Genomic DNA, 13,844 nt, shown 5'->3' on the forward strand with positions numbered 1-13,844 from the left:
ATGGGCTTCACGTAGGATTGAGCCAGCCTGGTCCTGACACTACCCCAGATGTGAGCAGCCCACTTTCTCCATGAGCCACTTTCTGCCCCACACAGGCGACAGTTGGCAATGGGGGGCGGTAATGCAGGGCAGGGAATAGGACTGTTATGTGGCTCCAACGGAGAAGGGGGAGTGCAGCAAAAAAAGTTTGGGAACCTCTAGTCTAGGTGAAATTACTGAAAGGTGGGTGCACAACTTTTGAAAAACTGTCCTCAAAGAGTAGTTATCAACAATTCATTGACAAAGTGAAAGGATGTCCTGGGGCATGTGGGGTCCTGCAGGATCTGTCCTGCTTCCAGTACTGTTCAATATGATCATTAACAACTTGGATAATGGAACGGAGAGTATGCTTACAAAATCTGTTGGCTGACACCAAGCTAGGAGAAATTGCAAGCACATTAGAGGAGGACATTAGAATTCAAAATGATCTTGACAAATTGGAGAATTGGTCTGAAGCTAACAAGATGACATTCAGTAAAGACAAGTACAAAGTACTTCATATTAGGAAGGAAACATTAAATGCAAAATTTCAGAATGGGAACTAACTTGCTAGACAGTAGTATTGCAGAAAAGGATCTGGGGATTATAGTGGATCACAAATTGAATATGAGACAACAATGTGATGTTGTTGCAAAAAACGCAAATGCCATTCTGGGATGTATTAACAGGAATGTTGTATGTAAGCCATGGGAGGTAATTATCCTGCTCTATTCAGCCCTGGTGAAGCCTCAGCTGCTGGTGTCCAGTTCTGGGTGCCACACTTTAACAAAGATGTGAACAAATTGGAAAGAGTCTAGCACAACAAAAATGAGAAACGGTTTAGTAAACCTGATATATGAGGAAAGGTTGAAAACAAATGGACATGTTTAGTTTGGGGAAGAGAAGACTGATGGGATACCTAATAAATCTTCATATAGGTATACAGGTTGTTATAAAGAGAATGGTGATCAATTGTTCTCCATGTATGAGGGAAGGACAAGAAGAAACTGGCTTAGTTTGCACCACGAAGATTTAGGTTAGCTACTAGGGGAAAAATTCTTACTATAAGGATAGTTGAGCTGTGGAACTGGTTACCTAGGGAGGTCATGGAATCCCAGTCATTGGAGGTTTTCAAGAACAGGTTAGACAAACACTTGTCATGGATGAACTAGGTATACTTGGCCCTGCCTCAACATAGAGGGATGGCGTGGATGACCTCTTGAGGTCCCTTCTAGCCCTACATTTCTATGATTCTGCATTAGCTGGTATCTTGTCATTTGCACCTGGGACTAAACCAAATCAGAATGGTAGTGTCACCCCCTTTGCACAATTCTGAATGACTACTCAAGGTGCAAGGCACGAGAGAGTCCAATCCTGAGTCCCTTCTGGAAGATGGTCTGTCTGGAAGAGTCATCTTTTTTGTCTCTAGCCCTCAGACATAACTGTTCACTTAGTAATATAAGAATGTTACTAGCCCTGCCTAAAGGAGATAAGCGTGACTCAAATCCACCCTGGCCTGTGTGGTAATTTTCACCATGTTACAAGTGTCTCTGTCATAGGGTGGCTGGCCTCTGGGAATGAAGCTGGTCCAGACCCTCGTGCCAGAACAGGTGCTCCCAGTTTGGCCAAATAAGAGAGGAGGGCAGCTTCTGAGGCTATAAAGGACCAAGGAGAATCTGAGAGAGAGAGGGAAGGAGACTTTGTGTGTCTGGGACCTGGGGAGACAGGGCTGCCTGGGAGTAGTAGCTTGGCGGGAGATGAGAGCTGCTAGAGCCAGAAGGTGGTTCCTGGGGGAAGGCTGAAGGCAAGAAGAGCAGCAAGAGGGGTTTGCTGGCTGATCTCCCCAAACCAGAGGGGCTTCAGACAGCTGAAGGCAAGAGGAGCAGAAGAGGGAAGCGCCTGCTGGCTCTAAGCCAGAGAACCAAAGCCGAGGGCCAGAGAGGGCTGAAGTTGAGAACCAGTGGAGAAGCTTACCCACTGATGTCTCCACATCAGACAGCTGGACCCAGGGGGTTAGTGAGAGGACAAGGGGGAGTAAAGGATGCTCCCTGGTGAGGATGGTCTTCCCAGCTGGGAAGAGCAGGGTTGCATGCCAGCTGAAAGGGCTGGAGTGGCTGTCCCAGGACAGAAAAGGACCAATAAGGATCCTGGATGTGGTGGAAGACCCCAGAATATGGTATGGAAGGAGTCTCAACAGAGAGACTGGGGAGGGTAGGTGGATCACTCTCGGTAGAGCAGGGTTTTAAGGACTACATGGATTGGGGGTGAAATGTAGTATGTTTGGGACTTTTTGTTGGGGATTAATTGATCAATATTTTTGACATAAATGAACCCTAAGGAGGGTATTATTGGGCCTGGCATAGAGTCCTTGGGTTACATGAGAGGGGAAACTGAGGCAGACATCTCGGTTGTGTCATGGTCGGTTGCAGAGATTACTCCAGTTGGAGCTGCCCTTTGACAATCCGGAGTGAAGGTGATACAATGCTGACTTCATTTCTCCTGCTTCTCTAGTTTCTGTTCCCCTTGGCAGCCAATTCTTTATCCCAGCAGAAAGATAGGTCATGCAAGTAACAGAATCAAGAAGGGGCAGTAGTTAACAGCATGCAGCTTTTCAGTTCTAGGTCACAAGTTCAAATCTAGTCTTGATCAGTAGTGCTCAGAAGTTGTTGCAATTTGATGGCTGTTGAGTGGCCTACAGAAAATCAGTTGGTGGTGTCAGTCCAGTTTCTGGTGGACAAAGGTCCACATCATCAGTCTCACTAATTACGCCAATTAATGGCAATCTCAGCAGAGTGGCCAGTGAACCAACTTCTGTATCACTACAGCCCATGTCGGAGCATCTTTTGCATTCCCATTCTCAGAGTACTATCATGCAAGACTACATCTTCCTCTACAATGGCTCCTGCCACACCTGGAGCACTGATCTTAGTCTTTTTGGGTCAGTAAATCAATTTTTTTGCTCACCTCTCCCCGACAGATAAACAGTTCCTGTCACACTCACTATGCCCAGGGCCAGCTGAGGAACTGATTATTTGAAATATACCTCAAATGTAAATATTGTGTGTGCCGGGGATCTCCAGGTACCTCCTGCTGAAGAAGTCCAGCTCTGGTACTTGTTCCTGTCAATCCTGGGGACTGTCTTTGGTTTCAGAGGGAATAGGACCAGGAACTTAATTTAAAAATAAAAAGCTGAAATTCCCCTTTACATTTTGGTTTCCCCCTACTCAGGGAACTAGGGACCACAGGTTTGTGCAAGGCCACCTGGGGCAACCAGAAACTTACAGTTTGCAATCCTGTAGAAGTCAGACACTGTTTGCCTAAAACACTCCAGTCAGCAGGTCCTGATCCTGCTGGGAAAGGGTTAAGTGGATTTTAGAGACTCATACTGGTTACTTCCCCTGTATAGAAGGAAGGTGGGAGTGACTCTTTGGGGAGAGAAGACATGGGCTGGGGGCTGAGCAGTCCCGAAGGAGGAACTCCAGGAGCAGCCAAGCCTGTGAAGGAGATGTGAGCTGAATTTATTGTCTTATTGTTGATTGCTTGGTTAGTGAAGCCAAATCCCAGGAAGGGGATAAGTTTGTGGACTGCAGATTGGGAAAGCAGCCTGTCTGCATCATTATACTCCCATCAGATGAAAACAACTGTCATAACCGAGCTGAGCTGAACTCAAACCAGTGACCTAAAGGTGAAAGATTTCACATCCCATTGCCAATTCCCTGAGTCATCCACTTACCTTCCCTCTGCATTCATTTTGTGTTGATCCGCCTTCAGCTGGTGGTGATGCTGTGATGGGTGGTTACATGACATCACACAGGATCATCATCTCATGACACATCCAGGTGTTACAAGGCCATATAGAAATGACTTTGTTCCTGAGATTACATTCAAGGGGATCTAATATTCAGCATAAGATAATCAAAGACCAAAAGTAGCTAAAACAATAGGAACAGCTCCTGCCAGATATTCCTCACCTAATAGGCAATAAAAGACACATTCAGTTTATACTGCAAGTTTATTACAGTAATACAGTCAGATTAAATAATCTTCGTAGTTGATATAATTATATCAGAGAGAATATAAATATTTTAGTTTCAATACAGGCAATCATTTCATCTTTCCGTGCAGAGAGTAATATACAAACAATCATATGGAATAAAATTAAACAAAAGAGAGAAACCTAAATTACAAAGTATGGCTTTAATCTATAAGAAAGTTGTTTCATATGATGAACATTCATTTGTATTTAAGCTTGGCTGGATTCAGTTCAATCAGTAAACATCAGCATTTGTCAGTTTCACACTGAACCCAAAAACGGACAGAGGAAAACAAATGGCCATCAATGCTAATGAACATTTAGAGACATTAAAAATATTTTTTAGACAAAAACATAAGAAGTCCTCAGGGGACCTGGCCCTTTGCTGTTAGTGGCTGTACAACGGTATCTAGAAGCAGGAGTTCTCAGGCCACTGAATTTCTCTGGCAGCACAGAAACAGGAGCCTGCTTGTTCGGCTACATAGCAATAGAAATAAAAGCTGGGGATGTCTGTTTAAAAGATTTTATTTCGGTAAAAAATTGATTCAAAAATAGATGGTGATGCAATAACAAATCCATTGCTGCCCAATTACACCTGTCACTGTGCTCTAACCCAGGGGTAGGCAAACTATGGTCCGGGGGCCAATCTGGCCCTTCAGACACTTTAATTCGGCCCTCGAGCTCCCGCTGGGGAGCGGGGTCCAGGGCTTGCCTTGCTCCATGTGTGCCATGGCTCTGCACAGCTCTGAACAGCGGCATGTTCCCCCTTCGGCACCTACACAAAGTACGGCCAATGGGAGCTGCAGGAGCGGCGCCTGTGGATGGGGCAGCGTGCAGAGCCGCCTGGCCACGCTCCATGTAGGTGCTGGAGGGGGGACATGCCGCCGCTTCCGGGAGCTGCTTGAGGTAAGAACCCCCTGGAACCTGCACCCCTGACCCCCTCCAGCGCCCCAACCCCCAGCTCTGATCCCCCTCCTGCCTGCCAAACACCTTGGTCCCAGCCTGGAGCACCTTCCTGCACCTCCAACCCCTCATGCCCAGCCCCAGCCGGGAGCCCACACCCCCAGCTGGAGCCCCCGCATCCCACACCCCAACTCCTGCCCCAGCTGGGAGCCCCCTCCTGCACCCTGAACTCCTCATTTTTGGTCCCACTCCAGAGCCTGCACCCCCAGCTGGAGCCCTCACCCGCTCCTGCACCCCAACCTCCAATTTCATGAGCATTCATGGCCTGCCATACAATTTCCATAGCCAGATGTGGCCCTTGGGCTAAAAAGTTTGTCCACCCCTGCTGTAACCCATTGCCACTTGGTATTCAGAGACAGAGCTCCCTCTTCAAGAGCACAGGCCACTTTAGCTGATGAAGAAACTTCCTTAGCTGCAAGCAGTAACTTAGCAGGGCTTACGAGACACTGTTTTCTTGATTTAAATAATTTATAGGCTTTCTTAAGGTATCGATCACTGTAGGATCCAACTATCTCACAAACACTGATGAATTTATCCCAGAAACTCCTCTGTCAAGAGCAGCTCAGGCCATGAAAGGGCAGTGATCTATATACACACACACACAAACACAAGCTAGGCCTTTCCAACTATATTCATAGAAACTGAAATAAGTTAAAAATCCTGTTGAGCCTACTGATAATCCAGAGCGTGGTACAAATTTCTCCCCCCTCCCCCTCCTCTTCTCTGTCTCTTTTATTCTTTTGCCAAAGTTTAAAAATAAAGACCTTAAACTACACTCATTCAATGCATTTTTAATGCCAAATGAAAACTTTGCTACATGGCACCAAGTGCCCTTTTTGTTGTTGTTTGTTAAAAAAAAAAAAAATACGATCACTAATGTACTTGTCATGCAAGTGAAGGGATTTTTTCCTCTGGAAAGCTTCAAGGCTACGGGCTGATGGGTTGGAGGGATTGTTTAACAGATCTAGAATTTAGTTTTGCTCGTGAGCAGGCTTAAGGAGAACAATGAATAGGGAACCTGATTTTCTGGCCTATGTCAATGAAAATTGTGATGAAGTTGAGGTAGATTTGGCTGTGTAAGGTGTAATATCCTACAGAGAACGAAGACACACAGGAGATCAAACAGATAGATCAATGCAAAGGATAGGCGAACGAGCAGGGGGAAAAAATCCCCGCCCTTCCATCAAAAAGAAATCCCATCCAGGATTGTTCCCTTGTCATGTCCTGCCTAGTTAGCAACACTACAAGCTTCTCCCCTTGGCCCGTCAGTGTCCATTAACCCTGGCCCAAAGAAACCCCCTCTAGAGGTCAAATGGTGAATCAGGCTCCAGGGCCCACCCAGTTCTTGATCACTCTGCTAAGACTACCAACAAAGGGGCAAATTGGAGGCAACGGTAATGATTTCTTTGATGTGGATAGCTGCCCATCAAGAACTGGGCTGAGAACACCAAACTCATTGCACACAGGGCAATGAACACACATCAGATGGTAGCGACTTTCAACCAGTACTGACCTAGGCTGCTGTAACACCATAGTATGAGCTACAGGAGAATTCCTTTCGCTGCTGAAAGGAGGCGTCTTCTCCTTGCTGCAGGCCACACACAAGCATCACAATGCCCTTGAACCTCCTGCCCCGGCCAGTTTGGCGAACTGAAGATATCTGCATAGACTGGAGCAGTGGGGAACCTAAGCTCTGACCCTGCAGTGTGTGAAATTGATGCCTGTTCACAGGGCCTGTGCACCATTTAAAGCTCACATGTGCCCAAAGCATTTGTTCTAGCCCTCTGCCAAGGGGTAACTTTCCCTCTGTGTTACTGGAAAATATCATATTGCGCACACCATCAATCCCTACAATCTGTGTTTTGTGTAGAAACAACCCACCCACCCACACCAGCTGGAGTGGATTTTCTGAAACTCTGTTCTGCATGGAAGGTCTAACGCTATCAGAGAGCATGAACATACCTAATGAATTCCCTTCCACTGTTCTTAATATGGAATTTCTGCTACTGGAGTTTAATTAGCATCTTAATAATATTCCCACCCTCCGCCTCTCCCCCACTGACATCCAAATTAGCTGCTGCAGCTCCAGCGTGGATGAGCTGGATGGATCTGGCTCCCACTGACTCCAGAGGCAGCAGGACACAGCCAGCTCTTAACAGCTGTGCTATTGTTCTGTCAGTTCAGCAGCCTTGGAGGGGGAACATCAGTTTTGTCTCCTCCCCTCCCTCCCTGTGACACTGGGGGCTGATGACGCCTTAAGGCTGGAGGTGCCTGCACACTGTCCATGGACTGGCAGGATTGGCAGGGCAAGTGCTTATTATGCTAATCTGCCTTCAGCTTGGCTCCCACTTCCTGGGAAAAATACCCCGGAGCTGTGACAGCCTTCAACTCTGCCAGCATGTGCTGCAGGGGCAGTGTCTCTGCAAAAATAAAAAAGGGGGGTTGAGGTTTACACTGAATTCCACTCCCACCAGTCACCCTGCCCAGCAAGGAATACATCGAAAAGGAACTGTTTGTCCTTGGAGATGCCATTGAGGCACAATGTAACAGGAGGAGAGAGGCAGGGAAATAGATTAACCCTTTCACTGCTGGTCTGCCATTGAAAATGCTGTGCTGGTATTTTCTCCGCATACCAGTGACGATAAAGGGGTGTTAAGCTGCACGTATCACACTCAGCAGCGCAGAAGGTGCCATGCCCTGGAAACAGTACGTTCAGTAGCAGAACCTGAGCATTCTATCCGGATGTGCCTGATACATACAACAGGGACACTCCATGTGAACATATCCTGTACAGTCAGCAGCCCATCAGGGGCACCTCACCTGGGCGTAGCCAGTACGTTCAGTATCAGGCTGCCCAGATACCCAGAGCATTATAGCAGTGGTGCCCTCAGGACATTCACTGCCAGTGTCAATGGGGCTGCATCCATTGACGCCAACAGAGAACATGGCTCAGCATTTTACTGTCTGAGATGTAGGTCATCTATAAACGTAACAAGTGGTCTATTCAGTGTGCTAGGTGGCACAACACTCTATTGCACACCATTTCTTGTTCACAACCTCATGAATCATGAGGTAATGTGTAATCATGCCCTTTGCTTACCACTGCATATATTTTAAAGAGCTCAACCATGCACTCTCTATCACACCCTACAAATATGTGGGAATGTGTTCCTTTTGCGGGCTGGGGACTCGAGCAAAGGGTTAAATTGAAAATGAGACCACTTTGACTAAAATAACGTTATTGTATAGCTAATTAAGGACTATGCTGCGAAGGGCGTCGGAGTGGCCTGCTGCTAGGCCATGATTTCACTAGTCTGCTTTGATTGTGGCTAGGGGTGTGGGGAGTAGCATTCCACACCGACAGCAAGATACTGACTGATTAATAAGGGGAGTCCTGCCTGTGCTTTTGGGAATTCAAGGCAGCCGACATCAGCTTCCGGGCCCAATCCTGTGAACACCACCTGTCTTCAGCTCCCATAGCACGACTGGGCCCTATATCTGCGGCTTGGAGGATGAATGACCTAATCTGCCACGCTGGTGATTTATAGCAGCAAAATACCACCTCCCATCTTCAAGTAATTAGCAAATGCAGGTGGCTTTGATATAAGTCTCCAAATCAAGGCACAGCTGTAACTCTCTTGGGGACACCATCACTCCTGAAAACAAAAGTCCTGGGGAACTAATGTCACGCATTAAAGATGGACTTCCACTCACTGGTATTGCCAAGATTTGCATTTTTTCACTGAACAGCATGAAAGACGGATCCCGCCCCACTGCACAATTCTATAGAAGCTTCAGCACGGGGATAGCCTTTAACCCTCTCACTCCCAAATAAAAAAAAGGCTGCCTTCTCATCAGTATGCTGCCTGTCTTTATCCTCTGAGCAAGAACACAGACTCCCTGACTCTAATTGAGGAAATGCAATAGTATTCTGCAGCACTGACTCAACACCACTGCAGTAAGAGTATTGTGAGCCACAGGATTCCTGATCTTCACTGGAGCAGAAAGGAAACCTGACATCTCAACCCCGTTGGTGGTTTTTACAGGGCTGGTTGAGTACAGTTCCATCGTTTGCAAATCACAATGGACAGGCCATTCTTTTTCACCGGCAGAATTTACACAGGATACTGTTAATATGTTGGGAATTCAGATACACTGATTTCAGCTGGCCGTTAAAAAAACTGCTTCAATTAAACTTAACCCTTCACATGCACCACAACAGAAAAAGAAGAATTTTGCTTTCAAAAGTGCTGTGCCTGCAATCAATTAGAAAAACACTGAAAATCTTCTCATAAAATATTGGATTTTCAAATGGGGTCTATGGGAGGTAGGTACCAAAATCTCATTGAAATTCTAGGGGTGGTAGGTGCCTAACTCTCTTAGGAGCCTTTGAAAATCCATTCCCCCCCACCCCCCGCACACAAAAAAATATAGTCAAGGAAAAACATTTACCACATTTTTTGTCTGTAGTTTTTTGCCATAGGAAGGTAGGGGCTTTAGTGCCTGAGGTATAGGTAGTTCCTGGATGCTTTTAGGAAAGTGTGAAGGTGGGAGAGACTGGAGAATAGTTTGCATAGCTTGCAGGTATAAAGAACCAGGTGTGTTCCCCACCAGGCTGTTGAATTTGTCTTCCCCGAGCAAAGCTGTCCAGTGGTCTGGATGATCCTGCAGAACTTTCCGCATCTTAAACTGTGGGTTAGGCATGAAGAGCAAGAGGTAGTCGAGGCAGAGCTTTTTTGATGCCACGTTGACTTTGGAGTCCCACATCTGCTCCAGGATGACATCCAATGGGGTGAGCCCCTTGCTGTCCTCGATCCTGGGAGAAGCCCCATTTCCTAGGAGGATGAGGACGGTCTCTGACCTCAGCAGTTCGCAGGCAAGGTGCAGCGGGGTCTTGCCATCTTCCAGATGAAAGCAGCCAGTCCTGTTGATGTAGGAATTTAGGCTGGGTAGCTTGTGTGCAATCTTGATGATCAGCGCCAAAATGTCCCTCCTGTCGTATGTGACTGCCATGGCCAAATGAGGGGCAGAGGACGGGCAATAGCAGAAATGCTCTCCAGGCACCTTGAGAGCATCCTCTGGAAAATGAGACAGCAGATACTGGGCATAAGGCAGGTGATTATGCACCACTGCATAGAGAAGGGCTTCCGAAGGTGAATATGTTCTCAGGCTTGCATTTTCCTCCCAGTAAAAATATTCCATAGTTCTCATATCTTCCAGCATCCACACCGGTTTGTGGTCTCTCACAGCCTGGTAGAACATATAGGATAAGAATTTACAATGCCTGCTCTGTTCATCCTGCAGGCTGGCCTGGTTACTGGCCATGTCTCAGCAAATAAACAAGACCTGCACACAAGCTCGCTCCAGAATGTAAGATTCACTCACTTTGAATGCAGATCCCGATGCTGCTGCAACCTTCAGCCTGTCATTGCAGCCCAGACTGCACTAGCTGGAATGCCTTGGCTTGAACATCTCCACCCATTCATTGTTTTTTCCCCTCATTGCAGTGGTTTTGTTTAGGTAAGCACAATCCCACAGGCTCAGTTAACCCATGCCATGCAATAGATGGTTAGTCAGTGCATTCTGCTCCATGCACAGCACAGGTTAGAACGCTGTCAGACTAGCAGTGATTTTTATAGATGCAGAGCTACATAGGAGAGACTAAAATTAGCTTTAGAGGTGAGGCAATTTTCTGTCTGCGTTTGATGCCTACCCAGATCAGCTGATATAGTGCAGTAAGCACAATATGCATTTATTCATTTGTCTTTGTCCCTCGTACTTCTACAATTCCGTATATAATAAATGTATATTGATACTATATAATCAATATTGAGTACCATATATAATTTCCATATACTGATTGCTAGCTATATGGTTATAAAGTGACTTCTATTTACTAAATACTGTTATGGGTGACGCATTAGGGGACACTGATAATGGTTTGTCTATTAGAGGTCATCAATCCTTGAGGGGGCCATTTAGGGATCTGGGGCAAAAATTGGGGATTGGTCCTGCTTTGAGCAGGGGGTTGGACTAGATGATCTCCTGAGGTCCCTTCCAACCCTGATATTCTATGATTCTATGATGCATAAGCCCATAGGCTGAAACTCTACATAGAATGAGTTGAAGACACCATGCAGTAACCCCATCCAGAGTCATGAAGGATATTGGATAGTTAAAGCACTTCCCTTTGTCCGGCAGTTAAAGCTCTGAGGTTCCTTTGTGTTGCAAAGCAGATGCATGAAGAAAGGATTAATGTCCAAGCCACCTTTCTGTCTAGACCAGCTAATCTGAGGGGGATCCTTGCACTTGGGGTTTCCCAGATGTCCATGCAGGGGAGTTTGGGGCTGTGTGAGACTTGGGTGAGGTCCTGGGAAGAGACAGAGGTCCAAGGCAGATGCTTCTGGGACAAGACAGAGGTGCCTGACCGGAGGTTTCTGCAAGAGAGTGTGACCTGTGTGCTGTTTGTTACCACCTGTGTTCAAGGAAACAGGATTTACACGCATTGGAAATAAACAAATTATACTGAGAAAATACCTGACTCTGCTTCGTTGATTTCTGCTTTAAACAGGACCTGACCTGCAAGGTCCTGAATTCTGTTATAACTTGGCAAAGGGGCAACAATCTACACTGTGTCCATATTGGGAGACTCAACACACAACGTTCAGATCTGGATTTTGAATAGCCCAAAGTTGCAAGGTGTTCAGGTCCAGGGATTTGGATCATCATAGGATAAAATTAGGTCCATTTGCAAAGTTTGGGTCTGGATCTGGGTACAGACTGCAACCTCCCAGCCCACAAAATTCAGGGACATTTAGATCCTGGGGTTTGGTTCAAGCCCATCTCCTGTACAGTGTATACATTTAATGTTTTGGGTCAGGTTTACACATTTTGAGTGAGCAATTGCATGCCCAGTTTGTGTTCACAATTAATGTGACTGTGCATGCAAATACAGCTAATTAGATATTTGCATGCGCCATTATCCAGTTTGTATGTGTAACCCACACACCTTCTAGGTGTGGTGTTCTGTCCCATTTAGTGGCACCGAGACCACTTAGAGAGAGAGAGAAAATGAGTCTGCTCTACACCCGTAGCTAACAACGAGTTGGCTTTTAGCTCATGCAGTAGAGGCTCATGCACTAAGCTCCAGAGGTTCCCAGTTCAATCCTGCCCGCCGACATCCAGGGTCTGTCGGCGTTACAAGTGGGGGCTCATCTGGGATTTCAACTGGAAAGACTCCGAAGCTCGGGACACACTTCCTCAGCTAGGGGAAGTATGTCACCCACACACCTTCTGGGTGTGGGGTTCTGTCCCATTTAGTGGCACCGAGACCGCTTAGAAAGAGAGAGAAAATGAGTCTGCTCTACAGCCTTAGCTCACAGCCAGTTGGCTTTTAGCTCATGTGGTAGAGGCTCATGCTTTAAGCTCCAGAGACCCCAGGTTCAATCCTGCCCGCTGATGACCAGGGTCTGTTGGTATGGTATGTTGGACGTAGGTGCATGATGGAGCAAACATATTTTGTGTGTCCAGTTGTTTACCCAAACAGTCTGAAAAATCAGGCCATTAGCATACAAGCCCCGTGTAACAAACTGGTCTGGTTAAAAGTTAAAGTGTTAATACATTACATGTTTATAGCATCTTTCATTCAACGATCTCAAAAGACTTTGCAATCATTAATTCATTATGTCTACAACACCCCAGTGAGATAGGTAAGTATTGCCAGCCACATTTTATAGAGGAGGAAACAGAGGTATGTGCACAAATGTTTTATGACTTGCTCAGGTTTACACAGTAAGCCAGTGGCAGAACTGGGAGTAAAGCCATGAACTCCTGAGTCTTTTCTCCATGCTCTGACCACTGGACAACCCTCCCTCTCTGAAACTCAGGCAGAAGTCTGGAGCTAAAGACAAAGTACAATGTTTGTAGTCTCTTCTATTATGTGGGTTATTATAGGGTGTTCAAATGTGTTCACCGGGTGAAAAACATCTAAACAAAAACTATTCTGCAAATAGTATTGTCCCTTCCCATATAAAATTCCAGGAGAAGGAATAATTAGTCTCTGAACTCTGTGGCTTATGAATAGACACTGTTGTGCCATCAGGGTGAGGGAAGAGATGCCCAGGGGACAGAGGCATGTCCTGGGAAGGAACACTGGGGAGAAATGGGGCCAATTCTGTGGCAGAGAGATTATATATTGGGCCCACCTCCGCGCTTCCTTAAGCTGCTCATCTATTTTCCCCGCCATCCTGCTGTCTGCTATAGGCAAGCTCTCTGCATGTTGCATGCTCCTATCTCATCCAATAGTCTATGCGAGCTAGAGCTGGGTGGACTGTTTGATAATGCATCTGTTTTGAGGTTGCAAAATAAAAAATGTTTGCAAAACAGAAGTAAATCTCTAAAACAAAAACATGCAAGGTTTCTTACAACAAATTTGAGTGCAAAAACTTGGGCTACTATCCATGAGTGCAAACCAAACCAACCACAAGATTCAAGGGAGGTGGCGGGGATGAAGTAGAGTTGTTTTTTGCCTTTTGAGCTGGGATTGGTTGATCAAGCAAGACGTGTCACATGGTGTTGTTTCTGGTTTCCTGATTGGCTGAGCTGTATTCCACAGGGTTAGCAGAAGGCCAGGCCATTCTGACTCAATTTCACAGAGGGCGCAGCAGCAGAAAGGAGTTTTATGCACCTCTGTATGTCGAAGGGGACAGGGGAAGATTTTTTATCCTCACCTCCTAAAGACCAGCTAAGATTTCAGTTAGAACATGGCAGCCACCCTTGAGAACTCCAGATAGGAGAATGGTCTTCCAATTAAAGCTGATAGTCATCGAGA

The 13,844-nt window shown here is 46.2% G+C and overlaps 1 pseudogene across 1 annotated transcript; it reads right to left on the bottom strand.

Moving 5' to 3' along the window:
• Nucleotides 1–5,040: 5,040 nt before the first annotated feature.
• Nucleotides 5,041–11,529, bottom strand: LOC311517841 (ankyrin repeat domain-containing protein 9 pseudogene; annotated as a pseudogene). Its single transcript has one exon. The product of its transcript is annotated as an ankyrin repeat domain-containing protein 9 pseudogene (transcript).
• Nucleotides 11,530–13,844: the final 2,315 nt, after the last annotated feature.

This window comes from Lepidochelys olivacea (assembly GCF_965140295.1).
Source record: "Lepidochelys olivacea isolate rLepOli2 genome assembly, chromosome: 3".
In the NCBI taxonomy this organism is placed as follows: Eukaryota; Metazoa; Chordata; order Testudines; family Cheloniidae; genus Lepidochelys; species Lepidochelys olivacea.